Genomic DNA, 17,685 nt, shown 5'->3' with positions numbered 1-17,685 from the left:
CAATAAAAGATGAAAAAAAAAAAAAAGAAATAAAATAAATAGCAGGTTTTTTATTGCAAAAACAAAGTAGCAACCGGTGGTGAAATATGATGAAATAAACAGCACTATTGCATAGTAGAAGAATATTAGGCAGAGCTCAGTGAGAGAAAATAAACCTGTGTGCACTACATCAGAAAATACCAGTGGATAAAGTAGTTTATAAAAAAGATAAAGAAAAGAATTGAAGCCGCTGCTGCTCACATGTTAATAGTTTTAACATACAATCTCTTATTGAAGAGATTGTATGTTAATTAGCATGTCAAGAAATTTACAAAACATATATCTAACATGCCAAATTTTAACTCAGCCTGGCTTTGTATGCAAACATTTTCCTATTCCCAAAACCTCAATTTGTTTTTACATGTTCACTGATTTCATGCTGAACTGACTCAAGATCATTTTCTATGTTCAAATAGACGCATTTGTTCTGACAAAACTGGATTTTGAAGGAAGAAACACACAATCGGCTAAACCAGAGAGATAATATGCTCAGTAAGACCCACGATTTCCACATTTATCAAAAACAGAAAAAAAAAAAAAAAAAACTGACTCCACTTTAAAATATATAATGTTGTAGAATTTCTTAACCTGTGAATGGGACATAATTATGCATTTTTGGGGCCTTTACAGTGTTGTGCAACTTTAAAAAACCCATCAAAGACTTTGATGGTTTGCATCAATACCTGCTTGATGCGACCCACTCACCCAACTCTCATTTATACTTCAAACAAACAGCAGTGTGGGAATGGCTAAAGCATGATGCTAAACCACTACCTGTTTAAAGGAAAATTCTGCTTTTTTAAGGCAGAAGAACAACCCATTCTGTAAGATGTTTGTTTCACAGAACTAACTAGAACATGGAGGCGCTGTACCGGTCTGTCATGGTGAAGAGAGAGCCGTGCCAAAAGACGAAGCTCTCGATTTACCGATCGATCGATGTTCCTACTCATCTATAATCATAAACTCTGGGTGGTGATCTAAAGAATAAGAACAAAAATAAGTTTCCTTTGCAGGGTGTCGGGGTTCATGGTTTTTGAGTGCGACTGTCTGGGACACCTTGCAACCCGAATCCCAAGAAACTTGGAATGTTGTTTAAAACACATCTTGCCTTTGTTGTTAATTCAATTGGATATTGGTGGAAATGGATTTGCAAATCATCATATTCTGTCTTTTATTTATGTTCTACACATTTCAACTTCACTGGAATTTGGGTTGTAATTTACACAAGTTGGTTATGTCAATGGCTGGTATGCTCAGTGTTTTTATTAAATGGGTTGTTTTTACAGAGTTAAATTATATTTTGCCGTAAAAAAAAAATCTGAGACATATTTTTGCCATGTTCCCCATTTCTGATCCTACGTAGGAACTGATATCCAAACGCATTCAGCAATATGTAGGTGAACTGTTGTAACAGAGATTCTTCATATGTTTATTATAATGTTGCTGGATCCTAGTATAGTCTTGGAAACCAGCTTTTTCTCCTTCGACCCTGTGAGTGTAAGCAGGAATAGAAAATGGATGGTTTAAATACTTGGAGCAGGAATTGTAATCAAAGACTCACATTACGCTACAACAACGAAACATCACACTGTTATCTTTGAAACAATATCAAATTTCCTAAGACTGTGACAAACTGCTAGATAAAAAAGACCAATAAACTGCTATTGCAGCAAAGAAAAACATTGCTATAGTTACACACACAATTTTTTAGTAAAAAAACCAAAACAGGTTTACTCTGAACTACCCAAACTATCCTGAGCTCATATCATGTTTCCTTTTAATATTTAGAAGAAAATATTACAACGATTAATATTTCACTTTCATTTTCAACAGAAGAAACCTTATTGCTTATAGTTAAAAAAAAACAACACAAGGTTTCATTCCTTTAATTTTTACTGCACCAGGGTTTTGTGACTGAAGGTTTGATTTTTATTTTTTCTTTAAAGACACTTTGCCCCTATGAAAGAGAAGTGTATTTATGTATTTATACAAGTCTAGAAAAGATATGAGCTTTTTAATGTGCTTCAGAAATCTGTTGGTTCTTCTCAGTCTGTCACTGAGATTTATGTTGGCAAATTTGTTTAAATAAATAGAGCCGTTCCCCGAAAACAAATAGGCGGTTTTAAATTTACTCTAGCTGAGGAGTCGACAAATGATCAAACATGACAGCGACACTTGCTTGAGCTATAGCTTGCTGTCTGTTTTGATGAACATAACTAGCATGCAGAGATCAATGAATGACAACAAATTAGGTTATCTTCACTCCCACAGAATATCAAACATATACTTCTCTTTATGTTGGGAGATATTCTGGTGAATCCTGCATGCAGTCTCAGCCCTACGGTCCAACACCCTGCTGGCCTATCAGACAGCCGACGTCTGTCATTTTAATAATTCTGCATTAGTATGCAAAAGCTCTCCTGGGGAACACAATTTCCACCTGTCACATTTCATATATGTTGTGCTTGCTTTAACTCATGTGAAAAATTTAACCTCAAACAGTTAATCTGTACATAATTTCATTTTTATTTCATTCTGAAAGAAAGACAGAAAACCTAATGACATAAAAATGTGAAAGAGAGTAATACAAACTAACAAGATAAGAACGCTACGTGCTGGGATTTGTATGATACGGAGAGTTTATAGCATTGCAACAAACCTGTCTGTTTGCATAGAGAGTCAAGTTTTCATTGCAAAGAATACATCTGCCCACGGCTACAGTGCCCAACAAAAATATTCATGTCCTTTGGACTTTTTCCCAGTTTGTTAATTTCAGTATATGGTGGCGTGGAAAAGTGTTTGCTTACGTCCTGATTTCACTTTTTCTAGCATATTTGTCACAAACTGTGTTTCAGAACATCTAACCAATTTAAATATTAGTTAAAGCCACACAAGTAAATGCAAGTAAATCAGTTTTTAAATGAAGGTGTTTTTTTATTTAGGGAGGAAAAATAATCCAAACCAACATGACCCATTAAAAAATAACTTAACAGTGGCTTATCACACCTGAGTTGACTGCCTCCAGCCACACCCAGGACTATTTACTGCCACGCCTGCATGATGAAGTGAAATACACCAAAAGATTCTCAAAAACTAGATGGCATGCAAAGAACTTGAACACTGAGAAATTCAGGAACAAATGAGAAAAAAGTAATTGAGATCCATCAGCTTGGAAAGAGTTTTAAAGCTTTGGGCCTGCAGCAAGTCGGAGTGAGAGACGTTATCCTCAAATGGAGAAAACATGGATCAGTGGTGAAGCTTCCCAGGAGCGGCTGGTTGACCAAAGCTACCCCAAGAGCTCAGTGATGACTTCCTGAAGACCCCACAACAACATTCAAAGAACTGCAGGTCTGTCTTGCCTCAGTTAAGGTCAGAGGTCATGCCTTCACCATAAGAAAGACACTGGGCTGAGTGGCAGAGTTCCAAGGGGAAAATCCCTGCTGAGCAAAACGAACACTAAGGCTTCTCTCAAATTCTCCAGAACACGTCTTGACGATCCCCAAGACTTTTCGGAAAACCTTCTGACTAGACAAAGGTTTAACTCTTTGTGAGTGTGATTACATCTGGTGTAAAATAACACTGTATCCCATAAAAACGTCATAGCATGTTTGAAACATGGTGGTGGTAGTGTTACGACCAGCGACTGTTGATAAAATGTAAAGCGAAATAAAAAAAAATAAAAGTGCGACAGGTGTGAGGAAGATAAAATAAGCTTATTTTCCCTGCAGTAAAATAAGCCGCAGGTAAAATAACCTGGCCCAACTGCGTCTGATAGTTAATGAATGTCAGATCAAGCAAGCCAGGCAGATCTTGATTTCAAACTGCAGCTGAAAGAGTTATTAATGGGCTTTTCTAATATACAGAAGGAAATTCATTGCTCACCAATATCTTAGTCACACAAGGATAAGGACTTACTATCTGCTTGTCTAAAGATATACCTTGTAAGCTTCACTTTTTGGTTATATGTATCTAGGGCATCATCCACCTTTGCAGGTAGGAGATGGAGTATGTGAGCTGCCCTGCTGCTGTGCTCCATATGATCTTCCACTCTTTAACGTTTTCTGTAGTATAGATGCACATACAGCTCTGATGCTGCACATTTTCACTTGGCAGAAGGAGGCTGAAGTGCTTTTTGTTGAAACTGCATGAACCAGTCTAAAGTGCTTTTACAAAGTACCTAAAATTGCAAGTGATGCTTCCATGAAGCTGCTTTTACATGCAAAGTGGTCATTCTCCATGCATTTGCAGTACAGATAACTTTTAGTTTTAAACTGAATCCTGATTGTTTTTATGCTTGGACTTGTATTAAGTGAACATCACCTGTCAGATTATGACTGGTTTTAAGTGCTTCTTTATTATTATTATTATTATTATTATTATTATTATTATTATTATTATTATTATTATTATTATTATTATTATTATTATTATTATTATTATTATTATTATTAATAGAAGCTATTTTGCTGTCATGCCGTTTGATCAGGTGAAACCAGTACTTTTTCCACTGACTTTCATATTAAGCTATTTTTCACAGATTAAACTGAGATCCACAGGAACATTTTCAGACAATTGGATCCAGACCTTTCATGCAGTATCTGTCCATATTTTGACTTCCCAGCAGATTTTGTTTCTGCTGAAGCTTCACTTTCACAGCTGGAAATATGAGGACTGGGTGGTGGGGGAGCATTTAACCTTGAGTTACCAGGAGGCAGAAGATAATTCAGTGTAGTTTGATGTGAAACTTTATATTCTGCCTGTCAGCAGTGGTGGATGAGGGCAGTCAGTAATGTTTTTGGAATTGTATACACAATATAATCAAGTACATAAGTGGAAAGCATCATTTAGGTGGCAGATGAAAGTGTGAAGCAATAACTTGCACATTTACTGGCAGAAGGTTATCCAGATATTTGGTTGTTGTGCCTATAGACATTCAGTTCTTTAGATTTCAGCATATTTTTTTGGTTAGAAGCAGTGTATTGTTGTGATGTGAAGCATGTGACAGAAAACCTACGAGAGTGTTCATCTGTCAGACTGTAGGTACTCTGCAGACCTCTAGGCCGTGTCCTCCTCTTTTCTGTACGCCACTAACCTGACGGAGGTCGCAGTCGGAGAAAAAGTGACTTTTACAGGTCAGAGGCTTTTGGAGGCTGAAGGTGTGTGATTTGTTTTAGAACTACGGCAGCCAGTGATCCAGTAAAAATGCTTCACATATGTGGAAAGAGATTAAAAATACTACTGAGAAATACAACTTTTCTGTGTGGAAATAGGCCATTTACGCAAAAACTGTTATAGTTAAAAGAATAGAACTGATCTTCATTTTCGTATACCCTGCATATTTACACTTATCTCTCAAAATTATTGACCCGATTAATATTTTTAACTAGATGATGATAAGACCAATCCAAAGCGCATTCAGTCACACTCTGCTTTTCTTCCATATCTGCTACAATTAGTGATGGCGGTCTAAAAGACCAAGGCTGAGTAAGACCAGTTTCCTTAAAACACACTGTTGAGTTAAGTGCTGATTTACCGTGTAATCACCTTTTTAGATGTTTCCAACTGGTTGTTTAAGATATTAAAATCCCAGTTATTCCCTGAGGCCTTGTTTTGGTCAAACATGTAGGAAATACCACCACAAGAAGATGGATAGAAGGCATCTAGAGAAAATATCCAAATTCCAAGTCCCTTTTCAGTGCAGTTTATAAGCCTCTCCAGTCAGAGACATGCAAGATATTTTCCCGAATGGCTACTATTTTCTCCCCAACAGTGAGCTTCAGTCAACCTTTTGATCAAAGCAGGTAAATTAGCAGTTTTGTCTTTCAATTATTTGTTTTTTTCCACCATAACAAAATGGTAATGCTAGCACCATTACAGATGTTAGCTTGGTATTTTATTTAATCTTTAAAGTTAATGTGCTCTCACACTTTTAATCCTCTTGTTGTGTTGTGGGACGACTTAACCCGTTTTTTATGTTAAAACGTGACCTTTAAAGTGTCATTGCTTGCAAAATAATGCAAAGTTGGTACTTTTAATGGACTTTTGATGCAACTTCCACTCATTAACATTTTCTGTAGTGTAGATGCACATACAGCTCTGATGCTGCACTTATGAAGCAACTTTGCATCATAAGTGTCATTATTTACTGACTGAGACTTCATGACAACAGTCAGACATTCATAAAGACTTCTTTATGTTCATGACAGATGTTATGTCAAGTTTATGACAGCATCATGTCAGTCTTATGCACACCCCATCAAATAAAGTGGTACCAATCCTCTTCTTTCCTAAAAGGTGTAATCAGCATATTAAGTTAAAATGTTTCATTTTCACATATTTTCAAATGCTGCCTGTACATGTCAGATAAAATAGTCTGCAGACAACATAAAGGCAGTACCAATATCCTCTGTGATGACAGAGAGAGACATCATATCAGTTTTTCTATGAATATTTCATGGGTTGTGTGTGTGTGTGTGTGTGTGTGTGAGGCTCTTCCCTGCTGAGCAGCTCTCCACTGGTGAGCTCGGTCAGCAATCTGCAGCTCTCACACCTCACTGCAAAGACGCTGCTGTTCCGACCATTCTTTGCCTGATGATCAACCAACGTGGTTCAAGCTATTGCTGGATTGCTACCGAATGCTGAATCATTCGAGCCATTATGTCTCTGACAGATCATCTCCCTGGAAAAACTCGCCTGCTCTGCCGTCGGCTTACGCAGCTCCATTCATCTCTTTTGTTACCCACCTGGCTGCCTGCTCTCCAACTCTCTGTTCTGCTCCTCCCAGAAATCTCTCATCATCCTCACCTCACACAAGCACCCACAAATTGGGTTTTATAACTATACCCCCAGAGTAAAACCCACAACCAGAGTCGCTAAGAGAATGAACTATTCTTTCCTTCTCATCTTGTCCTTGAGAGGAAAACCTGCATCATCCGTTGTATATTCTCATGTTGTAAATAAACCACTCACCGGTGCCAACTTTGATTCTGAATGACTTTTAGCATGTGGGTTTGCAAGTTAAACATGCACATGACACTTTTGATCAGGTCCTGCTCATCTCAATACAGAAAATATGTTTCTAATTTGTTGTATTTTCGTGTAGAAGTTGAAGTAGCTGGATAAAACGCATTCGTGTCATGCACATTTAGTTTCATCATCCTGAAAGTCAAGGGATGAATTATCAGTCTGTGGAGAGAAAGGCAACAATATATGTTCTTTCCACAGTGTCTGGAGACTACAACCCGAGGCCCTAATGTCACAGTGGATAATAAGTCGGTAGAATGAAGAGGCTGATACCCATTTGGTAAAATAAACATGCAGAAGCATGTGCAGGCTATGCACTGTGCAAGTTTACTCTTGAGAGCCTGTTGGAGGAGTTGCAGAGAAGAATTTGTACTTAATATTTAATTTGAGCCTGAACAGAGGAGATGTTTATGCTCATTTATCAACATCGCTCTACAAATAAAGCAAAATGTCAAGTAAAGCTATATGTAGAGCAGTCCAGTCTCTATTACTGGATAGAAAATTGCTTTCTGACAATTTTGGATAATAAAACAAACTGACAGAGGAATATTCTTGTTTTTTGTGACAAACAGGTGGTTTAAGCTAACCTAAAGATGTGTTACAATTCACCACCAAACTGCTCCCACTGACAGGATGTTTTCTTTCAGACCTTCTACGATCTTGCGGCTGGTATTGTAAAGACTAACCTCTTTCAGCCTGTCGATCACTGTCCTCAGGGATTATAGCGGCGACTCACACCAAATGCCTTACGACTTCAACTATTTACAGTTGCATCAAATATGGAGACAAGAACAAAAGTCCATTTGTATTCTGTCACTCACCTCTGTCAGTGAGGCTAACATACTCAACCAGAAGCCTGTTTGTGTTTATATCCATGAACAGAAACAGTCTGAGCCTTTTTCTTCACCCAAATGTGAAGCACTCTTTATGCCTCTACATTTTTAGCTGTGAGTGAATGTGCATTAACTAACTATCCCCCATCTTGGCCACAAGGGTATAATTTCAAGTACTTAAACATACAGACTGCTTCTGCAAACACTTCTGAAAGAATAGGTTACTCCCAGGAGCTCAAGTAATTTCAAGCATGGTACCGTGGTAGGATGCCACCCGTGGAATAAGTCAGGTTATGAACCTGTAAATGGTATCGTAATGTACTGGAAGCAACAGCTATTCTGCCATCAAAATGTACATGAAGGATCCCTGAATGGAGCCAGTGGATGGTCAGAAAACGCCAATTTTCTCCAAAGTTAGTAGCTACAAATTTCTACTAACTTTAACTTGTGTGATTCATTGCTAAGCAGCTGCATCTAAACCTACAAACACTGAATGCAGAGGTGAAAAGCGCACTGCCACTGGACTCTGAAGTAGCGGAGACATTTTCTCTGGAGTTTAATCAACTTTTTCTCTGGTAACTCAGTGGACTAGTCTGGGTTATTTTACATCAGGAGAGTGTAACCACTTTGACGGCTTTGTGTTAAATGTGAATTTTGCTGCACAGGAGATAATGTGTTGTGGAACATAGTGGAATGAACTATGGATGCTTCACGCTCAGTGTTGGCATAGTTACTTTGAAAAAGTAACTTTAATCGGACTACTGATTACTCCTTGAAAAAGTAACTTAGTTATATTACTGACTACTTGATTTGGAAAGTAACTAAGTTACACTAAAAGTAACTTTTTAGTTACTTTCAGCAGCTGCTAACAACAAGCTCCGCCTCCTGTGAAAATCACATTGAGCTTTGCCAATTCTTAATTGTAAGCTATTTTATAATGGTAACATCAACAATGTGTCTCCACTGATAAGGTTGAACTGAAGAGGAGATTGTACAAAAAAATAAAAAACGTGAGTAATTTGTGTGGTCCACTGTTGTCTGGAAAACTCTAAGAAGGATTGTAAAGCCCCCCCACCCCCCCCCGCCCCCCCCCCCCACCTTCAGGTTCTGCGTTACGGCCCTGCGTTTGGTGTCGCAGCGCACAGCGCTCCTCCTGCAGCTCCACAGCTAAGATGGCTACACAGATTTGTGACACTTATCTTAATATTAATAATTAGAATAGCGTTAAATTGCCATTATAATCATTGCCATTCGTGGCTGTTTTCACGTTTATTGCGTTGTTCATATTAGTGTCGATGTTTGCAGTTTTCTGGAGTGCAACGTGAAGCTCGACGTCATTCAGAGGTAATACATTAACTTGACATTAACAAAGACACAGCGGGACGGATCATCCGGGAAATGATGGACAGGGAGAGACTGAGTAAGACTACCTTAATGACGGACAAATTCTGAGATTTATTATGAGTCTCTGCTTATTTCCAAACCCAAATGAGCAACTTCACGTTCAAAAACGAGCCAAAAAAGGCGCAACCCGCCACTCATTAAATCTGCAAGCGACTTTAAAAAAAAGGAAGCCCAAAGCCGTTTATAATAATCGGACTTGGCGACAGAAACTCAAAATAGAAAACCAGTTTTTCCACCAACAAAATGCGCATCTCCCTCCATTGTTTACATTTCTGTCGCATAGAGACGTCGGTCACTCGACAAGACGCGTAGAGGAAATACGATTAAATAACAAAAGAAGACAGTAAAGCACAGTGATTTTGATAAGTAACTGTAGTCTGACTACTCGATTTGAAATAGCAACGCGTTATATTACTCGTTACTGAAAAAAGTGGTCCGACATCAGTAACGCGTTACAAATTAACGCGTTATTGACATCACTGTTCACGCTAACACAACAGTTTGAACAATTTTATGCTCCTGAATCTGTGGGAGCAGTTTAGGAATGGCCCGTCCAGTTTCAATAAGACTGGCACCACTACAACAAGCACAATCCAAAAAGACATAAAACTGCAGGCTTACTTTGGAGGATCTTGGCTGGTCTGCACAGAGACCTGATCTCAACCTCAGCACACATTAGAAATCAATTAGAGTGGAGACTTGGAACATGGCCTTCTTGTCCAACATCAGGGTTTGACCTCTCAGATGCTCTGCTGGAAGTTATTCCCATGGACATTCATGCAGATTGAGGGAGGCTGTTGAACTGCATAGGTTGCGCCAGCTCTGTAATAACGGCTTCGTATGACAGATGGGATGTAATTAATATTTGTGTGTGTGTAAAATCAAGTGACCCAATACTTTTGACAATATCGTGAATTTCTATATTTTTCTTTACATTTAAAATAGGTTTTACTTAGGATAGTAACATTGGTGCAAAACATTTTTGGGGATTCTGACTCATGTCTGCACATCAGGTCATGGGTGATCCAGTGGATCCATTTGTAGAAAAGAGGCAGGAGGGGTCATGATGAAAGCCAATCTATAATGCAGGAAAGGGAACAGAAAACAACTCACTAGTGAAAACAGTAGAGGATCTAAGTGGAGGCTGACTGTAACAAAGAATATTTAGTGGATGAATAGGTGCAGTAGAACGCGGAACTGAGGCTAAACAGCAGAAAGGATATAATGAAATAAGCAAAAAAAATGCAAATCTTTAAACAAAACACATGATACCAAATAAAGACTAGAGACAAAAGTCCAATGAGCCTCAAAATCCCAGCCAATGACAGTCAGACATGACGTACCATGACTATATTAGATAGAGGATCTAGATAATATTAGATTGTTGTATTTTATCTAACTACAGTGAAGCCATTGTTAAAGATTTTGTCAGAATTTGGCAAAAGTCTTAAAACTCAGTTGATGCATTGTTTGCAAATTCCCACTCATCATTGAACTCAAGATATTTTAGCGACTATTAAGTAATCTCTGATCTTTTCTGAGCCTGAACTGATAAGAAATGTAAGTGAATAAATCTTCCAGTATTTCTCATATTCAGATTTTCTTTTTTCTTCTCCACACTTCAGGTATCATTCATAACCCCAAGGCCAAGGCTCTCCTTCCTCTGCTTTATTTATCCTGAAGCAGCTTTTCCAGGAAGCCTCAAACACTAGCTTGAAGCACTTCAGAATACTTTTCGTATCACTGCAACCTGTTTTTATATTGCTTGTTTTTTGAATGTTGTTTGTCACAGTATTGGCTGCAGTATTGTGAATAAGCGTGCCGTGTCAAAGCTGTGAACTTTCTCCGTGCAGGAAGTCATTCGGCTGTCACCTGGTGACCCGCTGAGCTCTCGAGAACAGCATCTGTGTAAGAAGCGCAGAAGGAGAGGAGGAAGGTGTAGAGCAGGGCAGCCAGATGAGCGCGTGAGGTGTGTCGGGAGAAAAGGAGGGCAAGGCTGAGTGCTGAATCTGAGAGCTCATGTTAAGGGCTAAATAATTGCTTACTGCTGTGAAACCTGCTGTGGAGGAAGGGAGAGGTGGCTTTGGGAGGAGAAGGTGAGGAGCAGAAGGAGAAGCGCACTAATATACTCACGAGGCTCATAGTGCTGTTTTTAGCTGCATTAGTTATCTTACACACAATAGGCTTCGCTGACAATCCATCACCTCCATCTCCTCATCCCTTTTGACTAACACTTTTTTATTCTTCCATAATTTCATTTTATTTTCAATTTTTAAGTTTTCTCTTCAGTCTTAAGGCCACTAGCGTTATGTTAATTATTTACCTTTTTTCAGACCTCACATGAGATCTGAAAAAAGCACCAATATTATTTTATGCTAGAATAATATTGGCTCTTTAGTCAACTTTAAGTCACACTGCCTTGCTGCTAAGCACCTTCTGCATGTTATTTTTTTTTACAATATTTATGCTTATTTCCCTTTGTCATGTAATTTAGTTTTTATGATATATTTGTGATGAAGCACAGGATTGCTTCAATAAAAATTCAGTTTTATTGAATATAGAGATGCATCCATCAGAGAGTTGTGATCAATCTACGATCTGTGTTTTATGAAAACCTTTAATCTGATAGTATCAAGTTTAGCAAAATAATTTCAAAGAACTTTAACTTTAGATGCAGACTTGATGCAACACCATGTTTGACGGAGGACTGTGGTACATTCTAAACTCTTTTCCATCATTTTTAGACTCAATTTTCTGTGCATGTACATGTCACTTATTACAGCAAAAATGAACACATCAATGTAAATTTGACAATTGTCATCCTACATGAAATAGGCTAGATATGGAATAGATGTGACAGGACTTGACGGCTACATTTCTTCACATTTAAACCAACATAATAAACCTTGTTTTCTGAAATGGTAACACAACTGGCAAAATAATACGCAGCCTGTCATCTACCTCAGCAGTACATGTGACACTACATCTCACAGCTATTTGGTAACACTGACAGAAAATAAGCAGTAGAGTTCATCTGGTGAATCACAATCTCTTTCTCAGAGGCTGCTAACATTAATTTTATCCCAGACCACCAAAGCCCCTAGCATTGAATAATTAACATGCCCTATTCCTTTTCTTTGTGGGTTGGCTATAAGACACCGGCAGTCCTGGCTGAAAAGACTAATTGAATGTAATCTTGCATTACATTTGATCTGCTTTCTTTTCTCTTGTGTGAGCTGCGAGTTTTTCAATCTGAGGTCAAACAAAGACGTTGCGACAGTCCTCCCAAATGCAACTTCTAGCAGCCTGCTGTCTTAAAGAGCCTCTGATGAATTGCTTCAGACGCTGTTTTATTTTAAACTACTGGTTAGTTACAATGGCTGCACTGAATTTAAAAAAAAAAGTCAGGAATTATTTACAATAGGAACAAAGGCGATGGCATATTATATGTTTTTGAAAGTAGTCGCTGTAAAACTCAATTATTCTAAAACAAAGATGAAACGAGACATTTCAAGATGTCTTTGGATGGATACGTTAAAATTAAAAGAAGGGCTGTTGAAAGATTAGCTTTAAGCTGTTAATATTTTGTATAATAACTTCTAATACCAGCTAAGCTAAAATGTTTACAATTCTTTTGGTAAAGTTGGTACTTTTATCTTTCATTTCAGTAAATCGGAATTATTGGATTTTATTTATTTTTATTTTTTTCAACAAAGTTGCTTGGCCATACCCTGGATTTTCAAATGTGTTTATGCCTTATCTCAAATAAAACCTGTGTCTGGAGTAGGTTAGGTGTCCAAAGTAAGTAACCATGGCAATCTGGCCCTGTAAGGCGTTAAGCTGCATTCATGTCCCTGCAAACCCCAGGTTAAACCTCACTAAGCCTGAAATCCTTTGTGATGGTTCGGGTCCCGGGTGATTCAAAGTTCAAAGCTTTATAAATACTCGGACTTCTCAAACCTTCACCCTGCAGTTAGCCAGCTTCTAAGCTGTCTGAACATTAACATGACTGATGTTCACAAATTGAATATCATGCAAGTTTGTAATCCCTCTGGGATTAATAAAGTATTTTTGGATAGAATTTAATTAATTGGTATGTCTTTAGTATTATTGAAGAACTTTAAAAAGAGCAAAACAACAAAGAAGCTAATTAAATGTTAGCTTGATAATAAAACACATGGAAAGATGAATGCTTCCTGCATAGCCAATCAAAACAAATCAAAGGAGCAACATTTAAACCAGCCTGATGCCTTTCAAATTTATGCCATTAAAACAGAATGTCTCAGCTGCATTTTGCAAGAATATGTTTTAGGAAAGGATTTAGAAATTTCAAGCTAACATTCACGGATGACATCTACCAAAGTCGACGCTTTCATTATCTGTCGTCGAGAAACGATATCCAGACCTATCATGGCAGTTAACTACATGCTAGTCTTTGTCCTCATTGTGTCCTCATTATACACCTTAGAGATAGAGAAGATAAAATCAAATTACAGCCAGCAGAGGAAAAGCTCATTGAAAGGCTATGAACCCTAATTTGTTTTTATCATCCTCCTCCCATTTGCATTTTCATTGCTCAAAGCTGAAGAGCAGCTCCTTTCGACTTATTTTCAGGTGGTGTACTTAGTGGCTTGCTTGTATTTTTCTACGTTTTGAATAAAAGGTTTAGTCAGAGTGCTCTTTCACCTGTATAGAAAGTCTTTATAAAATCAAAGATTGCCATGTATTTTACATGATTATTTTAAATGACAAACCAAAACAAAATAGTGCAATAATCCAGAGCCCATTAGGGAACATGGGGAAAAATGTTCTTTTGCGTTACCTTGCAAAACTTTTGCGTTCCCTGACAATATGCTTACTGCAATGTTTGCTGGTCTACTTTGTATACAGTCACAAATGTCAATTTAAAATTTCAAATATATACACATTTAAAGGGCCTCAATGAAAACGTGTTTATTCTTAATTCTTTGGTGCAAAAAACTGAAAATTGATTTATTCGCTACAAGTTTATGTCTGTTTGTGCAAGGCTGAGATGGAGCTGCACATGAAAACGACCCTTTAAACCATTCAGACCACCAACATAAAAAAGACCCAGTCAAAACTGTCCGTTAACTTATTATCCTGTGATAATAACTCAGAAATAGTCCGAACAGTTTGGATGTATTTTTTCTTTCTTTCCTTCTTACAGAAGGTTTCTGTCTAAATCATCGGTTTGTGGTGCATTTTTATCCTAAAGATCAAATTTCACATATTTCATAATGAGATATTAACATACATGAAAAAAACCTCACAAAAACCTTATAGCAGAAAGTACAATGGCCACTGATAGAATGGTTTACAGTATTCAGTTATGCTGCTTTAACTGATCAGCACATTAATATTGCGAGAAAATGCAAAATAAACAAAAATCCTCCATGTCCCCTATGGGGCGCCGTGCAATAATGAGATACTGAAGAAAAATGGTACTTTATTTTTAAAAATGTGATATGTGTAGCATGCATATAAATTTAATTGTCTTTACTCTGGTATTCTAACTAAAAAATGTTGGCAGGTTGAATGGGGTTTGTTATAGTACGTTAGAAAGATCCTAATCAAAACACTAAAAGTTAAGTTTTCTTAAACAATATACCCTCCACTGTTAGCATTTCTAGGTCAGTCTGCAGAAACCTGAGTATTGCTGTGTGGATGCAGAAGTATTGCAGTGGTTAATGACTCAGACAAGAAGTTCAGTTCATTACGGTCTTTAATGAAAGTAGAACAGTAATGACGACAGTGAGCTGGGCATTGACGGAGAGTGAGGGACCCACTGATACTCCACATGCTTTGAAAGTTCCTTTAATCAAGGTTTACCGCTCCCTCCCACCATGTTCACAGCCTCCAACACAAACACACAAAACCCACCATGAGATGGAGCTTCTGCATCTCCTTCTCTCCACTCAGGAACAAAATCACCAGATGGGTTGTCAGCAGTGTTTTGATTAAGAAGAGATTGAAATTTTCTGTTTCTATTTTGAGGTGTGACTGAGAGCTTGTGCTTTAAGCTCACTCCTGAGATCGCTTCTTATTGTTTTCACAATTATGTTTGCAGACACTAAGAAATAAACAAATCCTATTTGTCTGCTCTTCTTTACCCGTGGATTCTATTATTGAAGAGCAGGATGTAATGCATTTTCTTTACTAATGATGTGCATTTGCTTTAATCTAAAGGACTTTAAATTCCCAAAACTCTCAAATTAAAAGGGAAGCTTCCCATCCTATTTTCACCATGCTTCAATTTATCACACTTTATTAAGACTTATACCCCTGTGTGTATACATTAGCTGTCAAGAGTTTGTGTTCACCTTCTAATTCAGTGTGCGCGCTACGCCTTCAAGAAATAAAAGTATGGCCCGCAGTTCTTTTGGAAAGTCCTTCTTTGTTTCACCTACATACAGATGAGTTTGATGTATCTCTCACTATGATTCAAGACAAAGTGTGAGCAACTGGTAAACTCGACAAATTGAAATTAAATTGGAGGAAATTAAACGCTCTGTCAAGTCCTTTTACACAGGGAATACACAGATTAGTTTTGGCTCCTTGTGACAACACGTTCGCTCATGGAGAATAATTTTCTCATTAATCGTGTTCATCCTGTCCGTTTCCATTATATTAGCAATTTTACATTTTGTGAAATGCATATTTCCTGACAGCTTGACATTTCTGTGGATGGAGTTTATTGGACTCAGGCTTCCTGTGGAGCGCCATCTATTTTGGATCATTGTTGCTACTGAATTCATTTCAGCTGACTTCTTTGCTTTTCTATATTAATATTGCATGGCAACGGGTCAAGTTCCAACTGAGAAAAATCTATTTCAATATGTATTTACTGGAAAACATAGCATCTTTTCCTACCTGACATGCAGTGCTATGATATAGTATTAAACCCACTTCTACTTCTTTAATAGTCAGTAATGTTGCAGCTACAGACTTCAGTGTATTTCATTGGGGTTTTATGTGATTGCTATTATGAGTAGTGCATAATTATGCAGCTGAAAGCTGATGTTACATGGCTCAGAGGATTTCTTTACAATCATAAATCAGAAAAGTTTGGTGCACATTTTTAATAGAGATTCTGTCATGTTTGTTTGGATTTTCCGAACCCACATGCAAAGATCACTCTCAGGAGAACCGTTCAAGGCTTTATTTATTTATTTATATTCAGTAGTAGCACGGCACAGGGGCGCTTGGTCTGGGAGGTGGGTCCGGTGGCTGGAAGGGCACGCTCAGTGGACACAGCACACAGGACAGCACAGGCAGGAACGAATACTCCATATTTTCAGTGAAGGTTGGAGAGCTCACATGACTCGTGAGACCTCAGGACGTCAGGCGCCTAGAGATAATAAGAAAGGACAGGCTGGGTAAATAAGCCCAACAGACTCGAACACCACTTAGCTCTAGCACCAGATATACCGAAAGGCGACAACACTCTGGCAGCGAGGTGCCGGGGATCCGCTCCTCTTATGCGCTCGCTGATTACCCACAGGTGCGCCAAAACGCTCCTGTGGGAAGAGCGTGTGACAACGCCCATAGACTCGAGGACACCACTTAGGAGGAAATCAGAAGAATAGTCGCACCTGCCGATCCTGACAGATTCATAAAATACTGACATTAACATCAGTATTGTCTGGCATTAGTCATTTTTTATTTTTTTATTTTTTTAGTTATTCAACAAATCAGTGTCATTCTGATCTGGTACGTAAAATGAAGCTGATTTTAATAACCAATGTTTATTTTCATTATGATATTTTGTTCATGGGTTTTTGGATGGGGTGATGGTTGGTCATATTGTAGTAAAATCTATATAAGTAATTAATCAAAACTAATGTGTTAAAGTCCCACCTCTAATATATATATATCAGTAAAAGTCAGTTACCAGTCATAACAACATTATTACTGAATTTTGATACCAGGACAAATTTTCATATCGTTTATGGTATAACTATATTCCAAGTTTTGGATATCTCACAATCCAGCATCTGGAAATAGAAAGAGGAAGACAAAGCTGCAAACCTTAACAAGACATAAACATTCACCTAAATTGACAGGTCAGAGTGGGAAAGCAGTTGTTTAGAGAAGAAGCCAATGGGCCCGTTATCATTCTTGAGGATCTGCAGAGATGGGTTACTGTTATTCATGCGGTCCAGAAATCTGGCATTCATGGAAAACAATTACATTTGGTAAGATTTAAGCATGTACATATTTTAAAGTAAAATATGTACATGTAGCTACAGCCTGATAGGATGTTGAAAAAGTTTCAGTGGTACCAATAATTTTGCAAAAGATACTGCAAAGGAGGCAATAATTGAAATGGACTTCTTTTTTTTTATGCTCCACAGCAGTGAGAAAA

General features: G+C 37.8%; 1 protein-coding gene across 1 annotated transcript in view; it reads left to right on the top strand.

The window, feature by feature from the left end:
* The window catches only part of clstn2a (calsyntenin 2a), a 157,203-nt gene that overhangs the window by 90,212 nt on the left and 49,306 nt on the right, over nt 1-17,685 (top strand). The window lies entirely within an intron of this gene.

The sequence above is a fragment of the Gambusia affinis genome, linkage group LG12, assembly GCF_019740435.1.
Source record: "Gambusia affinis linkage group LG12, SWU_Gaff_1.0, whole genome shotgun sequence".
In the NCBI taxonomy this organism is placed as follows: Eukaryota; Metazoa; Chordata; class Actinopteri; order Cyprinodontiformes; family Poeciliidae; genus Gambusia; species Gambusia affinis.
This window is presented reverse-complemented; position numbering and strand designations above follow the sequence as displayed.